Source organism: Elephas maximus, chromosome 1 (assembly GCF_024166365.1).
Source record: "Elephas maximus indicus isolate mEleMax1 chromosome 1, mEleMax1 primary haplotype, whole genome shotgun sequence".
Taxonomy (NCBI): domain Eukaryota; kingdom Metazoa; phylum Chordata; class Mammalia; order Proboscidea; family Elephantidae; genus Elephas; species Elephas maximus.
Genome location: NC_064819.1, coordinates 81,198,933 through 81,226,546, shown reverse-complemented (window position 1 = coordinate 81,226,546; position 27,614 = coordinate 81,198,933). Strand labels below are relative to the sequence as shown.

The window sequence follows — 27,614 nt, the reverse complement described above, 5'->3', positions numbered from 1 at the left end:
ACCTGTGGATAGCATCCAAACACTTCTTCACCATTAACAAAGAGCTAGGATCACAGATCTCTGTGGTGGGCATCACAGGTCTCCATGACTGGTGATTGCACTTGCTTTTTGCTGACCAAGATTATGTAGGTGGGCATGGAAGGGTAAGAGGAATGGGAAAAAGAAAATCAGACGGCAACTTTTCTCCTGAACCTGCAATCTGTCCATTGGCACAGGCACAGGTGAGTGGGAAAAAGGACAAGACCCAAGAGGGAGTTGCCCAACAGTCACTTACCCCTCTCTCTTTCCATCTGTCTTTTCTTCCCTACTTGTTAATAATAAGGAGAAATTGTAGTAAAGGAGACTAGGCTGTCTATGAAGTGGTGGAATGTTGTTGCTTCACCGTCAGCAGGCCCTGAGTGAGCACCTTCTTTTATTTCAGTTCCTCCTGACTTCATTCTGCTTAAGCAATCAAGTTGGGAGGCTCAAGGAGTGTCCAGAACTATGGTCCATGTGAGTAACTATCAAACGATTTATCCTTTCTATGAGTAGGAAAAACACAGGTAAAGATATTCACAAAGAGAAAAATAGGGAAAGAATGAAAGAAATTTGCCAATATTCAGCTGTGAGGAAAGAAAAAGGGTACATGGAGGTGCTGGGAATTGAACCCAGGGCCTCAAGCATGCTAAGCACATGCTGTACCACTGAGCTACACCCCCATTTTAAATAAAGTTATGAGAATGATCCATGATACTGAATCTTAGCATAGCCTACAGGCCTTTTAAAACATAACTTTCCACGAGTAAACATCCATTATGTTCAAATCTTGTGTTCCTAGATTGGATCCTGCCTCAGAACTATGCCAGGAGAAGGAAAAAAACACATTCCGGACCTAATGACTCTGAGATCTCCCAGCAGTCATTGGCTTTTTCAAGGACTACTTTTAGCCAATTGCCTGAGTGTCAGTTCTAGTCCACCACGAGGGAGAGTAGCAGGATTGAACGTTTGGTTAAGTCTTCTGATGTCTTCTTGAAAAGTCCTTCTTCTGTGCCTATGAAGCTTGCAGAAAGACACAAAAGATAGTGCACAGGAATACGAAGATGAGTTCTAAGAAGGAATGAAAATCCAGGTGAGGAGGTAAGGCTAGATGTTAATTAATTCAAAGTATTTGATGGAAACAGGTCCCTGGTGGCACAGTGGCTAGGAGTTATGCCTGCTACCCAAAAGTTCCGAGGTCACTCCTTGGAAACATTATGGGGTCGGGATCTGCTAGACAGCAACGGGTTGCTTAGGCTGAAACGAAGAGTGACAAGTACAGTCATGCTCCTACAAACACCTGCGTCCAGCACCTGGATTTGGAAACTTAGCTTTGACTCCGTGATGCTCTAGGTCTGGTTTTGAAGAGGTGGAAGGTAGAAGAGAGGAGAAAGATGTACTCTTCTATGGTTAAAATGTCTCTTTTACACCAAAATTACTTCCTTAATGAGGAAAGCACAAGAGAAGCACTTAATGTGCAGGGTACAACCTTCAAAACGAATTTGCTCTTTATTAACTTTCCCTAATCCCAGAGAAGTCAGAAAATTCCTGATGTGGTGAGACTGTAACCCAGGTATGAAGGAGAAATTCCAGATCTTCGTGGATGGAAGGGATGAGTGCCTGGAATCTACAGGTTAAGTTACTACTATACCACAAAGACACCTCTCTGGGAACTGGAATGCGAGAAGGAGTGGGCTCCAGGAAGGGAGTGAATATGAGAGAGTGGCAGGGTTTATAGCTGGGAGAAAGGCGGACACTGAGTGGAGGAGAGAAGCAGCAGCAGAGGAGTAGATGGCAGGGAGAAGAAGAATAGGGTTTGAGGAAGGGTCTCTAGGAAGTTATAGAACATGGACTGGAACACAGGTAGAAGGGGACCAAGCTCCATCTTTACTATTCTTTCTCCAGGCCCTCGGGAAAAGAGAAGCTAAAGTAAGTGCTTTCAAAGCATATGTCCCACAAACAGATAAGACTGGTTTTCCCCAAAATTTTGTGACTGAGAGCTCCTCACTGCTCTTCCCATCGCTGAGCATTTTGGAAAGCGTTTGTGTGGCTCTGTGTTTCTGGAACAGCCCTTGTTGGTATTGGAGGCTTTGGAAAAAGCCACAAGGAGGCAGCATTGTCCTGATCCCAAGTGCCAGGAAAGCGGCCTGGGGCTTAGAAGCAGAATCCCCTGATGGCTTTCGGCTGGAGTATCTTGTATTTGCAGCCTTTTAGTTTTAGTGTGTTTGAGCTAAATATTCAAGAAAAGAATGAGAAAAAAAGGTCAAGCAGTGACAAAGCATTTTTGGTTTAAACAGACTTTTACTGAACCCATCAAACACCTGGACAACTCAGTGCACCATGCCTCTAGACTGAGGATCTAGGACTCACTACCCTGTTCTGATGTAGATACTTTCAGTTTTCCCATACTTCTTTCTAACTCATAAACAAAAGGCTACTGAGCCTAGCTTTCTCCTGGAATAGCTCTAGGAATATTTACAGTGCATTTTAGTACTCGCATACTCTCTTTTCTTAATGGAACTCTGAAGAGCAAGATTTCAATTGTGGAAAGTCAGATTTGTAGTACCATTTGAAACTTTACTCATTCAATGTGTGCAGCAACTTTATCCTCAGTCCTACTGTCAAATAGATGAGGAAATTAGTGACTTAAGGAATGAAGAAGATGGCATGGTGTTGACAGTTCAAGGCTGATGATGCAACTTAAATCTGGAAATTTTTAGGAAGATCCTCAAGTCTCTGGATTGTGAAGATGCTAAGTGCTTTCGCTTTGGGAAAGGAAGAGTGGACTCTACTGCTTGTTAGGTAATTTTCTTTTTCTTTGGGGGCATTGTATATGACTGGAAAGGGGAGAGAAAGACTTTGATATGAGACTTCATTTATTTAGGATACGTATAAATTTAAGGTGCAAATTCCCATTATTTTTTGGTAACCGCAGTGATTCCTGAGACTAGAATGATAAAGAGGTGGGATCAGGTAGTGTGTCCCTAACCTCCGTGGGAGAGAGGTCCTTATGTGTGATGTGTAGGTTGATGATTTCCAAGCTACTACAAATGGAGAGAAGAGGGCCAAAATAGCTTGGTGGGATATTTGTCTCATTGAAATGCTAACTAATACCAAATTACATCGCCCAAATGTCATTCCCTAGTGGCTTAATCCACGAAACAATACAAGGCAATTTTGTGTGACCCACCTCCAACTCTGATTTGTACATTGGTAGGGTAGGAGAGATGAGTACTGCACAAATTTTTAAAGTAATCACAAATTCTCTCAGTTTTCACATAGTCTTAGTTTCTTGGAAGTTCCGAGTTATTTGGAAGAAATAAACAATTGTTTTTTCCCATTCCCTGCCCTGTCATTCCTCCCCAGAGAGGTTAATCTTTCCTTCACTCCAAACTTTCTCCATGTGTTTCCAGATTCCTTGCACAGTATTTCTCCAGGTTTAGGAGAAAATTCAAAAACTTTCTTAGATCATATTTTTGATGGTATGTGCTAATGTACAATAAACCATCAAGGTAATTATCGATTTCCTTTGGATGTGAGCAGCAAACAGTATTCATGACATGAAGACCTGAAGGAGGAAGAGAAAAAGGGGGCAGAAGAGAAGGAGGGGGAGAAGCAGGAGGAAGAATAGAAGGAGGAGATAGAAAATGAAGAGAAATGAAATGAAAAGCAGCTTAGAGATGATGGAGAAGTTGCATCATGAAGAAAAGCAAGCATACAGATGCAGAAGATTAAATCCATTTACCTTTGCTTGCCCACTGTTAAGGAACATTCTCACCAGCCTTTAATTTTTCTCTCCTTCAACTCCTTTCTCCTCTGCCTCCCAAAGCTCTAAGAAAAATGTACAAGATGATGCAGAGGGATACAAAGAAGAGTAGCATGAGTGTTGCTTTGAGAAAAACAGATGCATGTGGGTAAAAAAGAAACAAAGGGCCTCTTGGCAAAAATGATTCCTTCCGGCTGTAGCAATGTGATCTGAAAGTCAGCAGTGCTTTGGCTAGGTGACCAAGCCTGTTTCTGAAAGTCTAAAGAGACAGAAGACAAGATAGAAGGAAGGGAAATTCTTCAAACGATTATAATATCTGTTTGAAACACAATCTTCTTGGCAAGCAGGAAAATTACAGGGAAGTTATTTGCGTATCAGGACATGAAACATAAAACCAATTGGCCTACATAAAACCTGCATTAAGTACACAGGAAAAACTATGAGAAGGAGCCTGAGTGGTTCAGTCAGTAAAGCACCAGATTTTAATCTGAGGATCCTAGGTTCAAGTCCCTTTTCAGGCATTATACTGATTTTACCCTAGTGATTTCTCTTAGAAGCCTATACATTCAGCTTCCTCTTAGAGAAACTCATCCTGACATTTACCATAGGCTTCTTGACTCTTATCTTCCCGCCCTTTGCTCAAAAAGAATCCGAATTGAGCAAGGAGAGCAGACAAAGGGAAAAGGGTTAAGGGCTCAATTACTAGCCAAAAGATTGGTGCCTCACAAAACAGGCCTGGTATTCTGCTCCTTGAAAATGCTATGGAGCACTTCTACACTGCACACACAGGGTCAGTAAAAGTCAAGGCAGCCCAATCCTTCCAAATGAGATGAAGGTTTCTAAAAACAAACGTAGTGGTTACTAGGACTCAACATGGGTAATTTAGATTCTTCGTTGCAGTGCCCTAAGTGAGGGTCTCTAGAAAAGGAACTCCATTAAGAGACTCAGACAGCCAAGTATGTATCACTTGCACTCACAGCAAATATTTGGAGGGGAGGGAAGGGAAAGGAGAGGAAAAGGCTGGCACAGTCGAATTCAGCTGGGGAGCCTCTCTTAAAATCCTCTCTTCCTTTAAAATTCCAAAATGTCAACGGATGTAAGGACCCTAATCATACAATGAGAGGTGTAGAGCTTCTCGGGGGAAGGGGGAGGCCGCGTGGGGCCAGCTGGCCACACCGGCTCCCTGATCCAGGCACAGGCCTCCTAAGGTGAAGAGCCTTATGGCTCCAGTGAACCATATTGTGCTCTCTACTCACCCAAGGCCTGGTTTCAAGCGCAGTAGGTCATCCATTCACAAAGAAAGTAGTGCCTACTCCTTTCTAACCCAGACCAAGTCTGTCCCTTCCCCTTGTTGCATCATCCCTCCTCCCCACCCTGGACCCTCAGAGGGCCCAGCCTACTGGCAGTGAACCTGAAAGCAGCTCTGGGCCCCAGAAGGTCCTGTATGGGATTGTATAAGGCCAGTGGGTGTCGAGGTGGTGAAGCAGCAGTGTCCCAGGCCCCTAGGAAATGGGGTGACTGAAACGCCTGAGGGAATGAGTTTTGGGGAAAAGGAAGGGGCATGAGAAGGGAAACCCAGGAACCCCGCCCAAACCACCTGGGAGAGGTGAGGACCCACAAGATACGCGCTCTCTAACAGATTTTATTCTTCGCTGTCTTGACACTTTATGATATCCGGGTATCATAAAGAGACAGCAAAAGAGGTGAAACTCAGTAATCCAGCACTCCTACTTGAGGGACCGAAAACCAAAGTTGTTACCACTGGAAAATTCCGTAATTTCATCTCTGACACTCCCACAACCTTCCCAGTCATCTAGTTCCTCCCCGCACAGCAAGCATAGTTTCTTGCTTATGCTCTCAGGGATGTTATTTCCTCCACTTTTTATACAAATAAGGAAATTCCAAACACATTCCACTGCATCTTGGGTTTTTTCACTTCATTGATGTTGTAGTGATTTTCAAATAAACGCAGAAAGAGCTTCTTCCTTCTTTGCTTGGCAGCCAAGAATTCCACTGTATGATTTGTCATAATATGTATCTTGCCCATACATTAATGCTGTAATTATTAACATTCCATATCTGATATTTCATTGCCCATTTTGAATCAGACAAACATATGGTCTACTATGCCGGGAATGATAAACTGAAGAGGAATGGCATTTCTTTCATCAACAGAAAGAATATTTCAAGATCTATCCTGAGTACAATGCTGTCAGTAATAAGATAATATCCATACACAAAAAGGAAGAACAATAAATATGACTATTTACACACCAACCATTAAGGCAAAAGATAAAGAAATTGAAGATTTTTACCATCTTCTGCAGTCTGAAATAGAAAAATCAGGATGCATTGATAATGACTGATGATTGGAATGCAAAAGTTGGAAACAAACAAGAAGGATTCATAGTTGGAAAATATGGCCTTGGTAATATAAAGGATCCTGGAGATCACATGATAGAATTTTCCAAGACGAATGACTTCTTCAAGGCAAACGCATTTTTTCAGCAATATAGATGGTGACTATACACGTGGATCTCACCAGGCGGAATACACAGGAATCAAATCAACTACATCTGTGTAAAGAGACGATGGAATCGCTCAGTATCATCATTCAGAACAAGGTCATGGGCTAACTGCAGAACAGAGCATCAATTGTTCCTATGCAAGTTCAACTTGAAGCTGAAGTAAACTAGAAAAAGTCCAGGAGGGACAAAGTATGACCTTGAGTATTTTCCACCTGAATTTGGAGACTAACTCAAGAATAGATTTAACACATTGAACTGTAATGACTAAAGACAAGATGAGTTATGGAACAACATCAAGGACATCATACATGAAGAGAGCAAGAGGCCATTATAAAGACAAGAAAAAGACCAAAATGGATGTCAGAAGAGACTATGAAACTTGCTCTTGAACATAGAGTAGCTAAACAGAAAGGAAGAAACGATGAAATAAAAGAGCTAAACAGAAGATTTCAAAGGGCAGCTGGAGAAGACAAAGTAAACTATTATGACATGCACAAAGACCTGGAGTTAGAAAACCAAAAGGGAAGAACACCCTCGACATTTCTCAAATACTATTCTTAGGTATAAAGAATAAACAGAAATGATAATAGTCTGATTTTCCTTATAACTCTGTAATTGGTCTTAACCAAAAACTAAACACGCTGCCATCGATTCAGTCGGTCACTTTAAGCACTGTGCCATGAGGACTCTGACATAGTATTGGGAAGAAAAATACTTCCTTTAAGTTACCAGCGTCAGGAAACTATTCCAAAAGACCTCTGCACATTCCGTCCGTACGTTGATTCCATTTCTAGTAGAAATGGCAGCTGTGGGATTCGAACCCACATCCCCGCAGAGACTGGAGCCCAAATCCAGCACATTAGACCGCTTGGCCATGCTACCACACATGAGGGCACCTTTTAAATCCTAATGTTTGCAAGGAAAAAGAATGTTTTCCAACTTGTTATTCTTCTCCTAGAACAGGTTTACAAGCCAGTTCTCCAAAACAATAAATAACAACTAAAATTTATCAGAAACTTATTATGTGCCATGCACTCTCCTTACATTTATTGTCATTCATTTATTGTCTTCCTAACTGCCTCAGAAGATAGGTACTTTTACTATGATCTCCATTTGCCTGATGGAGAATCGAGGCACAGAGTTGTTAAGTAACTTGCTGGATGTAACCCAGCAGGAAGTGATGTTTAAAGTGGAGTGGGAAAGTTCACTCTGTTGTATATTTATTTACTTAAGGATAAAATCCTGAAATAATATAGTTCAAGGTTATTGTGACAAATTCAGAGCAACAGCAAACTTATGTATGACATAGCTTCAGTTCCTTTTGGGGCATGGAGATGTATAGCATATAAAAACCTAATGCCTCAGAAATTTCACTGAGGTTTGAAATTCTGTGACTTGAGAGCTTTGCTAAAAGTTGTTTGTGTAACTGCCTTAGTGCATTAGGCAGCTAATCAGTCTCATAAGCTGAAGGTGCTGAGTTCAAGCCTTAGGGAGGGCACACAGATTTTTTGTCTCTTCTACATACACTCACTTGAAAAACCAAAAAACCTGGTAGTAGGGGAAATTATTCCACTGATCAAGTTTTGAGTATGAAACATAGATTGCACAACTAACTCTCAATCGATTTCATGTGATGCGATTTTAAATGGACCTGCACAAATAGTGAAAAGGAATTCATCAAGAACTTTATCCCTCTCCCTTGCTAATAAGACATCTTTTCAATACACTGACTACAGTACAACCTAATGCCAAACTCTATATTAGTTAGCTATTGCTACTATACCAAATTACCAGAAACTTAGTGGCTTAAAAAATCCACAAATTTGTTATCTTACAGTTCTGGAGGTCAGAATTCTGAAATGAGTTCTGTACAGGGTCAGATTAAGGCATGTGAGGACCCTAAACACTAACAATCTGTGGTTTACCCTCCTCTGCTTACTCGGGTATACCAAAAGCACATGTGAGTTATATGTAAACATGTGCGTATATACATACATGTGTGTCTTAGCTATCCATGGTGTAGTTCCTTTTTAAACGCGACTGTAATATTAGAGACTGAACATAAAAGTGACACAAGCCATTTTAGCAGAATGAGATGAACTGGATTATAAAAATTTTAGTGGATATAGTGTACTTAAATTTTTACTAACTACTTTTCTACAAAAAGGATATTCCCCATATTCTAAAACAAAGAAAATGAGTCAGGATGAGGGGCCAAGATGGCAGAGTATTCAGACACTTCCAGTGATCCCTCTTACAACAAAGACCCCCCAAAACAAGTGAATCCATTATATATATGACAAGTTAGGAACCCTGAGCATCCAATGCAAAGTTAAGAAGTCAGACTGAGTGAGGGGGAAGGGGAGACTGTGCAGAAGCAGTCAGGAGTTGCCTAGCTGGCGTCAGAGCCTCAGCTCCGATTCCTTGGCGTGACTGCAGCAGGACTGACGGAAGTTTTCGGAGACACGGCCGCTATGGTGAAAGAAGGCAAGAAAAATGCCCCACCCCTGACCCTGTGGTGTGTTTGCAGCAGAGCTGGCTGTGGTGTTTAGGACACAGAAGCTTCAGCAAAAGAAGGCAAGCGCAGGACACAGCCCTAGCCCTCTGCAGCAATCTCAGTGGGGACCCATCCAGTACACACAAGCTACACATGCCTCTGGAATCTGAGATAAAACAGTGCTCTCTGCACAAGACAAGTGATTTTGTCTAATTTGCAGGTGGATCTAACAGCTCCTCCTTTTGAAAGAACTCTCCCTAACTATCTGAACCCTCCTCCCTCTGCCCCAGCCAGCTTCATTAGCAGTTGATTTCCCTGGGCCTGAAATAGGGCCTGCTGTGCTCCCTGAGCCATTCTCCTGGCCTTGGAGCATCATAAGTCACATGATTACCCTGCTGCTGGCATGTTTCTATGTGATGTACAAGAGAGAACTAAATATGAGGCTATACACAATCTGCCTAAAATGAAAAGGAAAATATAATTGTAACTGTTCAAAGTTTATAAAAGGGCATCAATTTCATTGAGTACCCTGCCTGTTCACTTCCACCAGGGTGCTTGCATTTCCTTGTGTCCTGTCTGCTTGTCATCTATGGGTCTTTGCTTTGGAAACTGGTGCCCGTTTTGTTGATGCCGTAAGCACACGCTTACCATGTTTATTGGGTAATTGGTTCCTGGTCCTTTGGGTATAAACTGAAGGTAATGGCAGAGATGCATTCGTTCTGAAGACTCTGGTGGAAAATTCATTCCTTGACTTTTATGGCTTCTAGAGGCCACCAACATTCCTTGGCTCATGGATGGATCACTGTAACCTCTGCTTCTGTGGTCTCATTTCCTTTTCTGACTCTGGCCCTCATCTTCTTACAAGGGACCTGTGATTATATTGGGTTCACCTAAGAAATCCAGATTGATTTTTCCATGGCAATATCCTTAACTTAATCAAATCTGCAAAGGCCCTTTTGCAGTGTAAGCTAACATATCACAGTTTTTGGATATTACGACATGGAAATCTTCACTGAGGCATTATTACACCTACCACATCTGCCCTCTGGTCTCCAAACATTCACACCTTTCCCACATGCAAAAACATGCACTTTGTCCCAATATCCCTCCAAATCTTAATCCATTATAGTACTAACTCAAAGTCTTAAATCTCATCAGCTCAAAAGTCCCAAATTTTTCATTTAAATTCCCTAAATTAGGTATAGGTGAGGCTCTGGGTATAATGCATCCTGAGATACAAGTTCCCTCTATCTGTGAAATTCAAGAAACAAGTTGTCTGCTCCCAAGAATACAGAGGTGGGACAGGTATAAGATTACAGTTAAAGACATTCCAATTAAAAATGGATGAAATTGAAAGAAAAGAAAGGAGTCATTGGTCCCAAGAAATGTCTAAATCTAGCCAGGCAAAAAACATTAGCTTTCAAGGCTGGAATTAATGTTCTGTGGTTTGTTGGTTCTGCCATCGGAGTCATCCTTTCATTTTCATAAAGGTAGCATGTGTTAACAGCCAAGTACTTTCATCAGCCTGTTTTCGGTCTGATGACTATTAGGAGTGTGAGACAGAGATTGAGGGGTATGTGATTTATTGAGCAAGTCATCTTCAGGATGGGAAAGGAAAGTAGCCACGCAATAATATGTTCTTAGGTAAAGTCTGGATTAGGCCTGATCCATGTCATTATGAGTTGGGATCGACTCATTGGCAATGGGTTTAGGCTTTTTGTTTGTTCTGTGTGAAAGGGGCCCTGGGGTATACATCACATAGCAGAGTTATCCTTGCATCAACGGGTTTGAGCTTTTGCATTTTCCACCTCCTCCAGTCAGTCATCGGCTGCTGCTAGGAATGGAGTGGTGGCATAATCTACTAGGTGTAACCAAGGACAATTCACTGGAGAAGGTCGCAGGGGGATAAACCCTTGGGAGGTTGGGTGCAGTGGCTGTAAAAAGAAAGTGGAAAATAAAGGAGCTGAAGGGGTACTAAGATCATGTACTACTGTGAAAGAATTAGATGAGTGGAATATACACTAGATTTGTAATTTTATATCTGAAGTGTGAATGTTCCATATGTCATCTCTTAATTTAGGAAAAAGAACAGATTTTGTTTATTTGCTAGTATAAATCACTTGTTTTGTTTTAATGCTTGGAACTTTTGTCTTTAGATTTTAGATAATATTCAGTGTTTTTCAAAGAATTAAGTGCTTGGCACAAAATGATTGTTCAAAAATAAGAAGAATAAGAATAATGATAAAAATGAGATCCCTAGGTGGTACATTTGGTTTGCACTGAACTGGCGATCTGCTTTCACAAAGTTTGCAGCCAAGAAAATCCCATGGAGCAGTTCTACACTGTACTACATGGACTTACCATGAGTTGGAATGGACTCCTTGGCAACTATCATCAACAACAATGATAATGAACTTTAATGCTTATTTATGTGCCAGATACCTTTCTAAACCATTTTATGTATATTTACTCATCCAGTCCCCCCATCAACTCTATTACATAGGCTTATTACTATTTCCATTTTATATATTGGAAATTGAGGCCCAGAAAGCTAAAGCAATTCGCCAAAGTTCCCTGAGCTATTAAGACGAGCAGCTGAGGGACGAATACAGGCAGTGTGACCTAGTTCAACATGGTCCCACTCAAAATGAACAGAGGTGAGGTCTAGATATACTTCAGGGACAATTTTCTAATTACAAGCAACCCCAGTTTACAAAACTCCAACTTACATACAAGTTGTGGTAGTGGACCATCCTTTGTAAAGCCTATTATATGAAAATTGGGGGTACCTACAATGTTTCAAAACAACAAACAGGTGCAAATTTGGAATTTGCATCAACATATATTATTATTACTGTATAATTATGTTAAAGATATTTTAGTGTATCTGGAAGTGTTTAATGTTTTTTACGCATAGAAAGGTACCCTACATACTGTAGTATATACTAAGACAAACATTTGACTAAAGGACATTAGATATGAACCTACCTAACTGTTGCGATTTACATACCAATTTTTTTCTACCTTACTTAATAACTGAATTCAATTGTACCGCTACATCAAATTGATACGTAAGTTTCTAACGCTCAAAGTAAAGTAGAAAACAGTTCCTAGACAGGCACCAGTCTGGAGACCACAATTTGAACAGGACTAATGGGATCACCATGAGTCAGAATCATCCTGACTGCACCTAACAGCAACAACAATGTGGACATAAGATGTACTGGAGGTGGAGCCCTGGTGGTGCAGTGATTAAAAGGTCAGCTGCTATCCAAAAGGTTGGTTGTTCAAATCTACCAGCTGCTCCTTGGAAACCCTATGAAGCAGTTCTACTCTGTCCCAGAGCATCACTATGAGTTGGAATTTACTCAATTGCAATGGGTTTGGGTTTTTTTGTTTGTTTGTTTTTTGCAAGTGATAAGATACTCAAGGAAATCCTTCTTCCTCCTCTTTTCTATTTAAATTGAGGCTAGATTCACGTCAAGTGAAATGCATAAAACTTAATTTTCAGTTTTATGAATTATATATATATATATACACACACACGCACACTCACCATGGAGCCAACATCCAGATGAAGATAAAGAAATTTTCAGCTCCCAGGAGCTCCCTTGTACCTCATCCCAATCAATTCCAATCTTCTGACTCCTACTAGCATAGATTAGTTTTTCCTGTGCTTTGAAATATAAGAAAGGAAATCAAAAAGTATGTGCTCATTTGAGTATGGATTCTTTCACTCAATATGTTTTTTATTAGATGCATCCATACTTTTTCTAGTAGCAGTATTTCTTAGTGCTCTGTCATATTGCATTGTATGAATACTGGACATCAGACTTTTTTCATTTTTTTACTGCTGGTACACATTTGAAATGGCTAACGCTGCTATGAATGTTCTTGTACATGTCTTTCAAGGGCAATAAGCATGCATTTTCCGCAGGTCTAATTGCCGCTGTGGACTCTCTGGGTTGTAGATTCTATACATATTTGTTTGAGACAGTATTTCCAAATGGTGTCTTTGAGCAGATGTACCAGTTGACAATCTCATCAGCAATGTATGAAAGTTTCAGTTCTGTATCATCAGAGACACTTGATAACCTCAGCTATTTAACTAAAGCAATTTTGGTAAAAAAAAAATAAAAAATAAAGGTAGTATTATTTCATTATGTTTGTTAATTTGCTTTAAGTATATTCTTTAGTGAAGTGTATGTTTAGTCTTCTCTCTTTCTCTTTGAGTTTCAGCCTTTTTTTCTTAGCGTTTCATAACCGTTCTTCATCTATTCTACGTAAGGGTCTTCTGTCAAATGTAAGTATTGAAATATCTTCTCCTAGACTGTGGTTAATCCCCTCTTCGTAAGGAGAAGGGGGCTTGAAAAACTTTGCAAGAAGAGAAAAAAAGAAAAAGTGGGTAGAGAGAGAAGTTGAAAACACAAGAGGAAGTTCCATCATACATCTTTCTTGGTGGCTGCAGAAAAAAATGGGCAAGGCAGTTTACTTGGAGTGGGAAAATGGGGTGGAATGTCCTAGGAGCAGAATGTGTTTTTTGGTCTTCAATCTCTTTACTTATTTCCTGGTGTAGTTAAGGGCTTTAGAAATAGTGAAATTTGAAACAGTGGATTTTCTTTCTGGTCAGCTATTAGATCTGCCAAAAATGCTTAGAAATGTGGATAATATTTCAAGAAAGGTCTTCATGAGGTTTCTTCCGTGAGAGAGGTGTGGCTCAATAGCAGACTGTCCTTTCCTTGAGAACGTCTGAAATCATTTACACGTACCTGCTTTTTACAATTCCTTACAGTTCTTTTTTTTTTTTTGCTTTTTAATATACATTTTGGGTACTCATAGGTATTAAGCACATTATCCGATGGATTGCCTTGAAATATTTCCCTCTTTATACTCCATGTATCTCCTCACCAACCACGATGCCTGTGTCAGCACAAGGAAGAAGGAAGGAAATACAGAAAACAAAATTGGCTTCTTCAGAATTTCCTCAAATGGAAGCAAGAAGCCCCCCAGCACTTTAACCTGCTCACTAATCCTCTGTTCCCTTTTGCAGTGTCATTGAAGAGCAAGACAGAAAAAGAAGGACTGAAAGAAGAGAAAAAGAACAGGCTCGATCATTTCATTTGAAATTCCGTTAGTTTTCTCAGCACTGTTTGGAGCATGAAAGAGCCAGAAGTTACTAAGCAGAAAAACATCACCTTGTTTTACCTGTTCCTCCCGTTTGTTGCCATCCCTGTCCTCTACCTGCCTGTCCATGGTCTCAGAATATTGGATTCCATTTTCAGACATGGATGGTAATGGAGCCTTATAATTTTGTCTCTGAGCATGTGCATAATATAGAATAAGTTAAGACTAAATATTTGAGATCACATCAGCTGTGATAATATTTTGAAGAAAGACTGAAATGACCATTTTCAGGCTGCAGAAATAGCTCAGTTGGGAGAGCAATAGACTGAAGATCTGAAGATCCCTGGCTGGATTCCGCGTTTCCACAACTAAAGTCAATTTTGCTTTATTTCTTTCTTAAAAAGCATTTGCATTCCAAGGCTTTGGATTCTAACAGAACTGAGTACTGCAGTTATCCAACGCAGTAGAATTAAAAAAAAAAAATCTCTGTCTAGGAACCTTGGTGGTGCAGTTGTCGAGTGTTTGGCTACTAACAAAAGGTCGGTGGTTCCAACCTACCAGCCGCTCAGGGAGAGAAAAACGTCACTGTCAGCTTCCATAAAGATTTACAGCCTTGGAAACCATATGAAGCAATTCTACCCTGTCCATAAGTTCGCTATGAGTCGGAATCGATTGGGCAACAGTGGGTTTGATTTGGTTTGGTTTTGAGGTCTTCTGTGAAATGCTAACCGACATTTTGCATATTTTATTAAAATTTTAAGAATAAGGAACTGAAATTTAATAAGGAAACCTAGGAACTGATGGAGTACAGAATTCCAATATGCTACATGCTGTTGCATTTATGATTCATTTCTGCTCTGATATTATATATTCTGTGTGGGGACATCTACCACAGCCTTCACCAGACAGAGTCCAGTACAGCTAGATGGTGCCTGGCTACCACCACTGACTGCAGTGATAGGGATCACAACAGAGGGTGCCACAGACAGCTAGAGAAAAACATAGGACAAAATTCTAACTCACAAAAGAAGGCCAGACTCGCTGGCCTGACAGAGACAGGAGAAACCCCAAGAGTATGGCCCCTGGACACCATTTTAGCTCAGTAATGAAGTAATCCCCAAGGTTCACTCCTCAGCCCACGAATAGACAGGCCTGTAAAACTAAACGAGGATAAAGGAGCACACCAGCCGAGGGGCAAGGACTAGAAAGCAGGGGGGTACAGGAAAGCCGGTTACAGGGAACCCAAGGTGGAGAAGGGAGAGTGTTGACATGTCGTAGAATTGTTAACCAGTGTCATAAAACAATATGTGTACCAACTGTTTAATGAGAAACTAGTTTGTTCTCTAAGCCTTCATCTAAAGAACAATAAAAAAAAAAGTAAATAAGGAACTGAAATTCAATGTGTAAACCTAGGAATTGATGGAGCAAGGAATCCTGTATGCTACATGCTGTTGCCCTTATGACTTTCATTTCTGTTCTGATATTAGTATTATGTGCGTAGGGAAAGATGTATTTTTAACCAGAAGAAATGTTTTAAAATCTTGTAGAAAAAGAATCACTACATTATATAAGAAATGCTTCTGGCTGGTGAAAACATTTTGTGCCCGGTAACCTAGTGGTAACTGAAAGGTTGGCAATTGGAATTTACACAGCAGCACCATCTAAGCCTGGCAATCTGCTTCCTTAAAAATTGTTGTTGGTTGCTACCTAGGCGATTCTGACTCATGTTGATCCCATGGGGTGACCCCATGTGTTGGCTGTAATCTTAAATGAAGCAGACGGCCTGCCTTTTCTTCCACTGGAACCAACAATCTTTAGGTTAGCAGTCAAGTATAATTGTGACCCTGGTCATCCTTAAAGATTAAATAAAAAACTCAGAACGATTGTGGTGGAGCCAATTTCCACTCACAGCTGTAATATTTCCCAGAACCCACTGACTGCCTTCTTTGTCCCAAATAGCTGCTGGCTGGTTTGAACTGGCCAACATTTTGGTTAGCAGCGCAGCGCTTAACCACAGATTACAGCCAAAGAAACCTTATGGAGGAGTTCTACTCTGTACACATGGGGTCTCCATCCAAGAGTTAGAATCGATTTGATGGCAAGGGAGGAATGCCCATTCAGCACCCACAGGGGATTTCCTACCTTTCTCCCTTCCAATTTCTTCTTTTCCTCCTATCTCCCACAGTGAGAGCGCTGGTTACCAACAACCTCAATCTGTGTACTCATTTTCTCAAGCCAAAAATTTAAACGAAATTATATCAGAATTGCTACATCCATTACCCTAACCATTGCCGTGGAGTCCATTCTGACTAATAGCTACCCTGTAGGACAGAGTAGAACTGCCCCATAAGATTTCCAAGGAGCATCTGGTGGATTCAAACTGCCAACCTTTTGGTTAGCAGCCATAGCTCTTAACCAGTATGCCACCCATAGCATTATTTAAAAAAACAAAGTCAAAGAGCTGATATGCAGAGTTTAATATTTGCTCGTCATTCTTTTTGTCTTACACTGAGGACAAAGCACTATGGAAAACGTTTACTTGAATCTCTCTTTTTCCTCCTATGTGGATGTTATTCTTTCAAAATAAGTTAGCTTTATTTGTTTCTATTTGTATTTTATTTTACAGTATTTTCACAAACCCTTGAGTTTTATTGACTTATTTGCCTCTGTAACACATTAATATGTTCCCAAGAGTCAAAAGAATACAAAAAGTCAATTCAGACAAGTTCCAAGAGAATGTTGTAACTTGTGATTCATCCAGGTGATAGAATGGAAGCAGGCTCCGGGTAATCTGGTGGCAGAGCATTGACTAGGAACAGTATTGTTCTTTCTAGCACTAAGATAACCTTCTCTGGGTGTGTCTGCGTCTGGGAGTGTGCAGTGTAGGGAGTTTGGAAACAGCGGAATTGAACTTAAAGTGATTTTATCTTGACTTAATCTTCAGAGACTCTGAGAATAGTCATGAAGATTCCTCTCAGATGGGGGGCTAGCTGGGGGCATAGTTCAGTGGTGGAGCACTGTGCTTAGCATGCATGAAGCTTTGGGTTCAATCCCTACTCTCATTTGTATCCTCACAACTCAGGCCAAAGATCTTACTCTCAGAACCTTACTTCTTCTTGTTTTTTAATTGTGCTTTAAGTGCAAGTTTACAAATCAAGTCAGTCTCTCATACAAAAATTTATATACACCTTGCTATATACTCCTAATTGCTCTCCACCTAATGAGACAGCACACTCCTTTCCTCCACTCTCTTTTCGTGTGCATTCGGGCAGCATTTGACCGCTTCTGCCCTCTTGACTCCCCTCCACACAGGAGATGCCAGTATATTCGCATGTGTCTACTTGATACAAGAAGTTCATTCTTCACCAGTATCATTTTCTATCCCATTGTCCAGTCCAATCCCTGTCTGAAGAGTTGGCTTTCAGATGGTTCCTGTCTTGGGCTAACAGAAGATTTGGGGACCATGACCACCGGGGTGTTTCTAGTCTCAGTCAGACCCGTAAGTCTAGCCTTTTTATGAGAATGTGGGGTCTGCACCCCACTGCTCTCCTGCTCCCTCAGGGGTTCTCTGTTGTGTTCCCTGTCAGGGTAGCCATCGTTTGTAGCCAGCCACCATCTAGTTCTGGTCTCAGGCTGATGTAGTCTCTGGTTTATGTGGCCCTATCTGTCTCTTGGGCTCATAATTACCTTGTGTTTTTGGTGTTCTTATCCTCCTTTGCTCCAGGTGGGTTGAGCCCAACTGATGCATCTTAGATGGCCACTTTTTAGCCTTTAAGATCCCAGACACCACTCACCAAGGTGGGATGCAGAATGTTTTCTTATTAGCTTCTATTATGCCAATTGACTTAGATCTCCCCAAGAAACCATGGTCCCCAAACCCTTCCCCCTGCTACACTGGCCTTCAAAGCATTCAGTGTATTCAGGAAACTTCTTTGCTTCTGGTTTAGTCCAGTTGTGCTGACCTCTCCTGTATGGTGTGTTGTCTTTCCCTTCACCTAAAATAGTTCTTATCTACCATCTAATTAGTGAATTCCTGTGTCCCTCCCTCCCCCCGCCCCATAACCATCAAAAAATATTTTCTTCTCTGTTTAAACTATTTCTCGAGTTCTTATAGTAGTGGTCTTACACAATATTTGTCCTTTTGCAACTCACTAATTTCACTCAGCATAATGCCTTCCTGATTCCTCCATGGTACAAAGTGTTTCACAGATTCATCACTGTTCTTTACTGATGTGTAGTATTCCATTGTATGAACATACCGTATAGATGGATCATGTTTTTTATCCATTCTTCCACTTTCTGTCTCTTTATTGATGCATTTAGTCCATTTACATTCAGCATAATTATGTATAGGTATGAATTTAGGGCCATCATTTTGATGTCTTTTCATGTTGGAGACAGTTTCTTTTTCTCACTTAATTTTTGCACTTTATATTTGTCTCTTCCTCTTATTTGTTACTGTTACTGTTGAGTACTGCTGAGTCTGTATTTTTTTCTTTTACTTTGCTTTGATGTGTAGGACCATTTGTCTCCTTTATGGTTACCTTAATATTTACCCCTATTTTTCTAAATTTAAGCCTAACATTTATTTCTATATATCGCATTGTCTTCCTCTCCATATGAAAGATCTATGACTACATTTCTTAGTTCCTTTTTATTGTTTAATGTTGTCTTCTTTTGCATAATAACATCACTGTTTCCCTGTTTTGAGCACTTTTTATTTTGATTTATTTTTGTGATTTCCCTGTCTATGTTGATAGCTGATTGCTCTGTCCAGTGTTCTAGTCTTGGGTTGATTCCTGATATTATTGATTTTCTAACCAAAGAACGCCCTTTAATAATTCTTGTAGCTTTGGTTTGGCTTTTACAAATTCTCTAAACTTCTGTTTATCTGGAAATGTCCTAATTTCACCTTCATATTTGAGAGACAGTTTTGCTGGATAGATGATTCTTAGCTGGCAATTTTTCTTCCTTCAATTCTTTCTATAAGTCATCCCATTGCCTTCTTGCCTGTATGGTTTCTGCCAAGTAGTCCGAGCCTATTATTATTGACTTTCCTCTGTGGGTAACTTTTCTTTTATCCCTGGCTGCTCTAAAAAGCCTCTTTTTATCTTTGGTTTTGGCAGGTTTGATTATAATATGTCTTGGTGACTTTCTTTTAAAATCTGTCGTGTGTGGTATTTGATGAGCATCTTAGATAGATGTCTTCTCGTCTTTCATGATATCAGGGAAGTTTTCTGCCAACAAATTTTCAACAATTCTCTCTGTATTTTCTGTCATCCCTCCCTGATCTGGTACTCCAATCACTTGTAGGTTCTTCCTCTTTACAGAGTCTCGCATAATTCTTAAGTTTCCTTCATTTTTTCAAATTCTTTTATATATTTTCTTCAAATATATTGGTGCCATGTGCTTTACCTTCAAGTTCACTAATTCTGCCTTCCACTTGCTCAATTCTACTCCTCTGACTTTCTACTGAATTGTCAAACTCTATAATTTTATTGTTAATCTTCTGAATTCCTGATTGCTATCTATGGATTTTATTATTAAAATCTTATTAAATTTTTCGTTATGTTCCTGAATAACCTTTTTAATTTCTGCAACTACTTTATCTGTGTGCCTTGGCTTTTTGTGCATATTGTTTGATTTCCTTCCTTATGTCTTGAAGGGTTCTGCACATTAATCTTCTGTATTCTGCATATGGTAATTCCAGGAAGTCACTTTCATCTAGAAGATCCCTGTATTCTTTGTTTTGGGAGCTTGTTGAAGTGATCATGGTCTGTTTCTTTATGTGATTTGACATTGACTGTTGTCTCCAAGCCATCTATAAGTTATTTTAAAAAAAAGTTATTAGATTACTTTATTTTATGTTTGCTTGCTATATCCTAGCTTCTTGCTTTGTTTTGTTTTGATATGCCCAACTGCGTTTCTTGAGTGAGCTAGCTTGATTATTTTCACCTTTGAAGCTCTGACGTCCTGTCACCAGATGGCAAGAGCTTTTATCAGGTATGTTAGCCTAGGAGTCCATTTACTTTTCTTGTATGTATTCAGCTCAGGTGCCCAGGTAGCTGGTCATCAAGTGCTTGGTAGAGGCTCTGTCCCAAAGACTTAGAGGGGCAGGGGTGATTGGTGTAGGTACTGGTATCTGCTTGCAGCAGGGGGTCATGCTTGGAACAAGGCAGGGGGCTGAGAATGGTCCCCCAAATGTTTCTGAGGAAAGCATGTCCCTCTTCCCTAGTGTGTATGGGTAGGTGTGTTCTGCAGATGGACCATGGGCACCCAATGTTTTTGGTTGTAGGGACTGGGAGGTACCAGTTATCCTTGGACCCCTCTCGTGGGTGGCTAGGTGATCCAAATGGAGCCACCAGTCCTCAGGCCCCTGATGTAGGCAGGTGAGGACCCAGTTTAATAGGCAAAGCAGTGTCAAACATCAAACACCCCCCTCTCCACCGCACAGCTGGAACAATTGTAGCCTGCCAAAAAGGGCCTATGCTCCCAAAATAGGCCCACACAGGTCCAGGTAGGGGGGAAAGGTACGCAAAGTCCATGGACTCTTTATGCCTGGAAAGGAGCCACTTCTGTCCTGACCTCTCCAGCTTAGTTGAGATGGCAAATTATCTTTTCCCCCAAATGCGAATTTATTCCTTCTCCAAGGCCGGGAGGATGGCTTTAGGCACTCTACTGGGCCTATCTCAGGCCCAGGAAAACCAAGAGCTGCTGAAGCTTGCTTGGGAGTGGGGGGCACGGTAAATTATATGCAAGTACTTAGCTTTTGCCAAAAGCACCATTCTTCTCTGGTTCCGGAGGTGTGAGTAGGCTGCGTTGGTGGCTGCTTTTCCCTGAGGAAACTGGGGCATGACACTAGTACCGGCCTGCCACAGCTGCTCCTGGGAATGGTGCCTGAGGGTTCCTTGGAATTCAGATCCAATAACGCTTCTCTGTTTCTGGACCATCTCTTCCTCCTGCTGCCACTCAGCTTGTTTTCTAATTTTGCCTTTGATGTTCAGGGCTCCGAGCTTGTCAAAAATACACTTGTTTAACTTGTTTTTTTGGGTCTTTGTTGTAAGAGGGATCGCAGGAAGTGTCGGTCTATTCCGCGATCTTGGCCCTGCCTCTAGAACCTTATGACTTTCTTGAGTTGCTTTGGCCTTGATGCTTCTTTCTTAACTAACTTGTTGAGACAATGGTACTCACTTAAAGTTATTTGTGGTCATCTATTATCCACATGTTCTCTCCAAGCACTCTAAACAATCACTGGTATATGTGCCACTGTCTGCACACCCATTTTGTAGGGCTTAGTGGAAACCTGAGTGTTAAGAGGCTAGAGAATCTGAAAGAAGAAAAATCTGCTCTAGTGCTTGGGAAAAATTGATGTTCCTTCTGCAGAATGGAGAACACAGGGTTCTCAAATAATTTCAGGAAAAGAATTCATTCTTACCAGAGAAGAGATCCTTTTCTTTGTCTCATCCCCTTTTCTGGCATGTTCTAAAGTGTTGAGAAGTAGATGTTTAACCCAGGTTTATGCTGAGGAGGCAAAGACTCACTGCCAAGTCTTGTTGACCTCTTATTCATGGACATGGATATCGAGACATGGATATTGAGCAGAAAGAAGCCATGGAAGAGCATAGAAATGTCTTTGTCCAGCTGTCCTGAACTCAGTCTCTGGGTGGATGGGAGAATCTTACCTCGTGAAGAGACTGCCAATGAAGAAACAAAGCACAGATCCTAAACACCACAGGGCCAAAAGAGGAGGGCACAGACACATTAACCCAAAGACCTCGGGGAAGGGCTACATTGTTTCAGGACAGTTGCCACTTCCTTGTGGAATGATTCTACATTTCCCTATACGTATTTTCAATTATTGATACTGAGAATAAAAGTAACAATCTTGATGAATCAATGTAAATTTGATCATACAATCCAGAATATGAACTAAAAGGTTTTTGTGTTTTGACCTAAATAGGAGAAAATCTTTTAAAGGGACGTTGCTGCCAAAGGCTTGAAGGCAAGGAAATGGCTAGTTTCTCTGTAGGTAGAGGCTATCAATTATGGTAGCAGAGGTGAAAAGCCAAATGACCTGGAGGTCTTTTATAATGCATCACCCCCTTTCCTCTTCTCTCCAAAACCTGTAACTATCCACCTTCTATCAGTCTGTCACAGCCAATTTTGAGGTTATCTGCTTGACTTGGGAAGGACTAACCTACATTGCCTCTGAGCCTATACTGGGACTGAGGAAAAGATGACTGAGAATGTAGTTATTACAGATAGCCCAGAGTTTCTGACTTTCTGTGGTCACAGTCCCCTCTTTAGACTCCTTTTGAGCTAAGAGCAGGATGTGAAGAGTAGAGGGGCCAGATAGAATTACTTTAGGAAATTGTTGGGTTTCAATAAGCTTCATTTAAGACTTAGACATATGTAGAGCAAACAAGGGGAAACTTTCTCTTGTATTATTTTCATTTTAAGCAAAACCTCATAAACTTCCCCAATTGCAGTGGTGCTTAATCTCAAAGCTGAGTGCCCATCCCGCTTCTTCTCTCAACAATGCTCCCACCACACCCACCTACTGAAATCAGGAAATCCCTGCAGTTCCCACTGAAGCCACAATACCAACAATGCCCGAATTGCAAACAAAAATTCAACCTGGTCTGCCCTCTCCACAGTGCTCAGCATGTCTACCCTGGGAGGGAAAGGACAGTGAATCACTCTCAAAAGCAAGGCAGTCTTTGGAAAAATGAACTGAATCCTCTTCTGGAACAAGCCTCCTTCTCTTTTCCTTGCCCTCTTCCTCTCTCTCATTTTTCTCTTTCGTTCATTTCTCCCCACCCCACCCCACCTCTTTCCTTTGTCTCTCAGCTGATGCGCCTCTATCCTCCCTCTTCCCTCCTGTGTACTCCAGAACAATATTTACACAGTAGTTTAGTGCACTCTTAGTCCCATACAAACTCATTTTAATCTCTGTATTGAGATTGACATGGAGTTGATATCTTTACCATATCACTTGATAATTTCTTCCCTCCCCTAATAGACCTAGTGTAACATCTCCTCAGCATAGGCCCACACTCATTTAGGCCAACTGTAGAGCTGGGAGAAATGGAATGTAGATGAATTTTTTCCTCTAAACTAAGAAGAATTGGACTTAATGCTAGGAAGAAAGAATTTGTACAAGAATCTAAAATATTTTTGGAGGACATATTTTAAATACTTACATCCAAAATGACTGTCACATCAAAATGTAGTTAACGCAGAAAGCCTCAACTCCTTTGCTCATCAGAGACTGAGTATGAGAACCTGTACAGACACATGGAGGGATTTCATTAAAATTCACTTTGCAGATGGTCTTCAGCTGCTGCGATTTCCTCATTCATTTCAGAGAAGCTGATTCTGAAAGAAGAGCTGTCACCAAAGACAGGGTTCCTTCTTTATTTTCAGTCACGCCCGAGGCCTGTTTTCGGACCACAACTGTCTAGCACATACACCACTTGTTGTCTGGCTCTTCAGGCCTTCTTAACCTTGACTCACACATGTAAATTAGAGTTACAAATAAGTAGTATTAATTTTACCCCCATGTTTAGCTAATGGAGTGCCCAAGCGGTGCAAATGGTTAACATGTTGGCCTTATAACCAAAGAGTTGGTTGTTGGAATCCACCCAGAAGCCCTGGGAAGAAAGCCTAGACCATCTACATCTGAACAAATCAGCCTTTGAAAACCCTATGGAGCACAGTTATAGTCTGACACACATGGGGTCATCATTCATCAGAATCAGCTGCAATCAACTGGTTTGTGTTTTTATTTATTTTAGCTATTAATGTTAAATTACAAATATAGAAACCAGGCTTGATTAAGATTAATATCATTTTAAAATAATAAATAAAAGTAAATAATATTTCCTCAGATTTGTGTATTCGCTTGGGTTCTAGGTGTCCAATCAATCTTACAATATGGTAAGTGGCAACACAGTTCTAGTGCTTGATGATTAGTGGCCAGCACCACATTCCATTCACCCAATTCCTGAAATTGCTTTACTTCACTTAATAGGAGGGGTCCAATGTCTCGGCACAGTCAAATTGGTACAAAATTTCTAATGCCCACAGACAGGCAAAACACAGTTCTTAGAAGGCGTCAATCCACAGACTACAATTTGAACAGCAGTAATGAAGAGATAGGACATATTGTAGGTGAGAGGACATCCAAGGAAATCCTTCCTTCTTCTTTTTGTTTAAATTGAGGCTTAGTTCACAAAGAGTAAGTTGCATACAACTTAATTGTTCAGCTTAATGAATTATTACATATGTACATCTCATATAAGCAACATGCAGACCAAGATAAAGAATTTTTCAGCTCTCAGAAGCTCCCTTCTATCTATCCCGATCAATTCCAATCTTCAGGCCTCTACCACCATTTTTGGGAGCTTGTTGAAGTGATCATGGGCTGTTTCTTTATTGGCTGTTTTCTCCAAGCCATCTATAAGTTCTGCTGGTGGCAAATTCTCTTAGCTTTCCTTTGTCTGAGAATGTCTTGATTTCTCCTTCATTCCAAAATATTTTTTTTTCCAGAATTCATAACACTCCTCTTTCACCACTTGAAAAATCTGCCTTTTAATTATTTCCTCCATGGTTTCTAATGAGATATTCACTGTCATTCCAGTTGTTCTTTGCCATATAGGTAAGGTGCCATTTCTCTCACTGCTTTCAAGATCTTTTTTCTTTTGCTTTACTTTTAGAATTCATAAGTTTTGATTGACATTGCCCCCATCTCATTCAATTGGCAGACAGGCCTTTCCTCTGAAAACAACACACACACACACACACACACACAATCCAAACCTCCAGGTCAGCAGTCTATAGAGTTTCAGACTTTTGTATTCCAGTGTTAAGAAAACAACTAAACAAGGCTGTCTCTTAGGGCTGGCAAATTCATCATCTAAACATTCCATAAAGCAAAAAGTAAACAAAGTATCTATCAGTGTACAAGCAAAACTATACAAACCTCTTTCTGTGCTCAGTGAAAGGCATTGAATCTTTTCTAGCTCCCGAAATCCCAACTATCTTTCTCCTTGCTATCTCTACTTTTTGTCTTTTTCCTCTGCATTACTGCAAGATTTGTCTTATTGGCTAGAATGTGACAAAACAGACCACGACTGGGCAGAGTGCTATGATTTCTTTTCCTGTTCTGGCTCTCTTTAGATTCCTGGAGAGCAAAGAGCAGGAAGAGAGGAGTGAAGAAGGAGGGCTTGTAAGAGAACTAATTAGAGTAAAATGAAAGACTGCCTGAACAGGGACTTGAACCCTGGACCCTCAGATTAAAAGTCTGATGCTCTACCAGCTAAACTATCCATGGGCTGTCTAATATGTCTCCTGAGTGCCTAATTTAGGTTCATTTATGTTGCCAATTATTTGTAGGTCATGGCCTCAAATATTCTCCTTGAATTCTCTTCACCGCCAAGAAGATTTTGTTTGAAAGAGATGTTATAATCCCTGGTAGCATTTCCCTTTTCTACTCTATGCCTTGTATCTCTTTAGATTTTCAGAACCAGAGCTTGATCTCTAGAAAAAGTACTGCCAGGTTTCAGACCACAGGGCTAGACCCAGACTACTTCATTTCTTGCCAAGCGTTGTGATTTTATCCCTTCATTTCTTATTTCCCCACCTGCACCTATTTCTCTTGAAGAAACACTCACGCTACTCTTCCTGTCTCTCTGCACTGTCTTGTACAACTTTTTTGCAGCCTTGGGAGGCAGAGGAGAAAAGAGTTGAAGGAAATAGAATTTGAGGACCCACTAGAGCATTCTGTAATGGTGGGCAAGCAAAGACACCTGTGTTTAAACTTCTGTATCTCTATGCTTGCATTTCTTAATGATGCAACCTTTCTGCCATGAGTAAGTCACTCCTCCTTTTTATTTTCTTTCTAATCCTCGTCCTCTTCCTTCTCCTTCTTATCTTCCTTCTCCATGTCTTTAATCATTATTTGCTGCTCACACCCAAAGGAAAAGGATAATTATCTTCATAAATTAGTGTACATTAGGATATTCATCCATAATACAATCTAAGATAGTTGTGAGTTTTGACCTAAACCTGGAAAAAATACTCTACAGGGAATCCAGGAACAAAAGAGGAAGTTTTGGGGTGAAGGAAAGACTAATCTATCTAGGGTTGGTATGGGGAGGAGAGACAGCTTGGGATATGGCAAAGACTATTGTTTATTTCTTCCAAATAATTCAGCACTTCCAAGAAACCAAGACTATGGGAAAACTGAGAGAATTTGCAGTTACTTTAGAAATTCGTGATTTTCTCACCTCTCGTACCCTACGAATATATAAAGCATAGCTGGGGGTGGGTCACACAAACTCACCTTGGATTGGCTTGTGTGTCAATCTGCAAGGGAACTAGAGAAAACTTTTAAGCAGAGTATCTAGGGGTGTTACCCTTTAAATGAATCAAGAATGCTTTGAAGGTATTTTGGCTCTCTTCTCCCTACTTGAAGTAGCTTGGAAGTCACCAAACTGCACTCAGAGATCAGGACCACTCTCCCAGGGAGGTTTGGGACTCAAGACCCAGGCCCATTGGCATATCAGGTTGGTAGAGGACCAAGTTGTCAAAACATATGTTATGAATGGATTATAATAAAATATTTTTCTAATGTTAAAAGCTGGCATTTCTGACAAGACCTATACCCCTCATGAACTTAGATGAAAAAATCCTCAACAAAATTCTAGCCAATGGAACTCATCATCATATCAAAAAAAAATAATTCACCATGACCAAGTGGGATTCATACCAGGTATGCAAGGACGGTTCAAAATTAGAAAAACAATTAATGTAATCCATCATATAAATAAAACAAAAGACAACAATCACATGATTTTATCAATTGATGCAGAAAAGGCATTTGACAAGTTCAACACCCATTCATTATAAAAACTCTGAGCAGAATAGGAATAGAAGGGAAATTCCTCAACATAATAAAAGGCATTTATACAAAGCCAATGGCCAACATCATCCTAAATGGAGAGACCCTGAAAGCATTCCACTTGAGATCAGGAACCAGACAACGATGCCCTTTATCACCACTGTTATTCAACATTGTGCTGGAGGTCCTACCTAGACCAATTAGTCTAGATAAAGAAATAAAAGGATCCACACTGGCAAGGAAGAAGTAAAAGTTATCTCTATTTGCAGATGATATGATCTTATACACAGAAAAACCCTAAGGAAGCCTCAAGAAAACTACTGAAACTAATAGAAGAGTTCACCGTAGCATCAGGATACATGATAAACATACAAAAATCAGTTGGATTCCTCTATAGTAAAAAAAAGAACATCGAAGAGGAAATCACCAAATCAATACAATTTAGAGTAGCCACTGAGAAGATAAAATATTTGGGAATAAATCTTACCAGAGATCTAAAAGACTTATACAAAGAAAACTACAACACACTTCTACAAGAAACCAAAAGAGACCTACGTAAGTGGAAAAACATACCTGCTCATGGAGAGGAAGACTTACCATTTTAAAAATGTCTGTTCTACCAAAAGCCGTCTATAGATTTAATGCAATTCTGATCCAAATTCCAATGACATTTTTCAATGAGTTAGAGAAACAAATCACCAAGTTCATATGGAAGGGAAAAAGGCCCTGGATAAGTAAAGCATTACTGAAAAAAAAGAACAAAGTGGGAGGCCTCACTCT

General features: G+C 40.4%; 2 non-coding genes across 2 annotated transcripts; both read right to left on the bottom strand.

Annotated features, from left to right (window-relative positions):
- Positions 1–626: 626 nt before the first annotated feature.
- TRNAA-AGC (transfer RNA alanine (anticodon AGC)) lies at positions 627–698 on the bottom strand. Its single transcript has one exon. It is a non-coding gene; the product is annotated as a tRNA-Ala (tRNA).
- Positions 699–25,192: 24,494 nt separating this feature from the next.
- TRNAK-UUU (transfer RNA lysine (anticodon UUU)) lies at positions 25,193–25,267 on the bottom strand. Its single transcript has one exon. It is a non-coding gene; the product is annotated as a tRNA-Lys (tRNA).
- Positions 25,268–27,614: the final 2,347 nt, after the last annotated feature.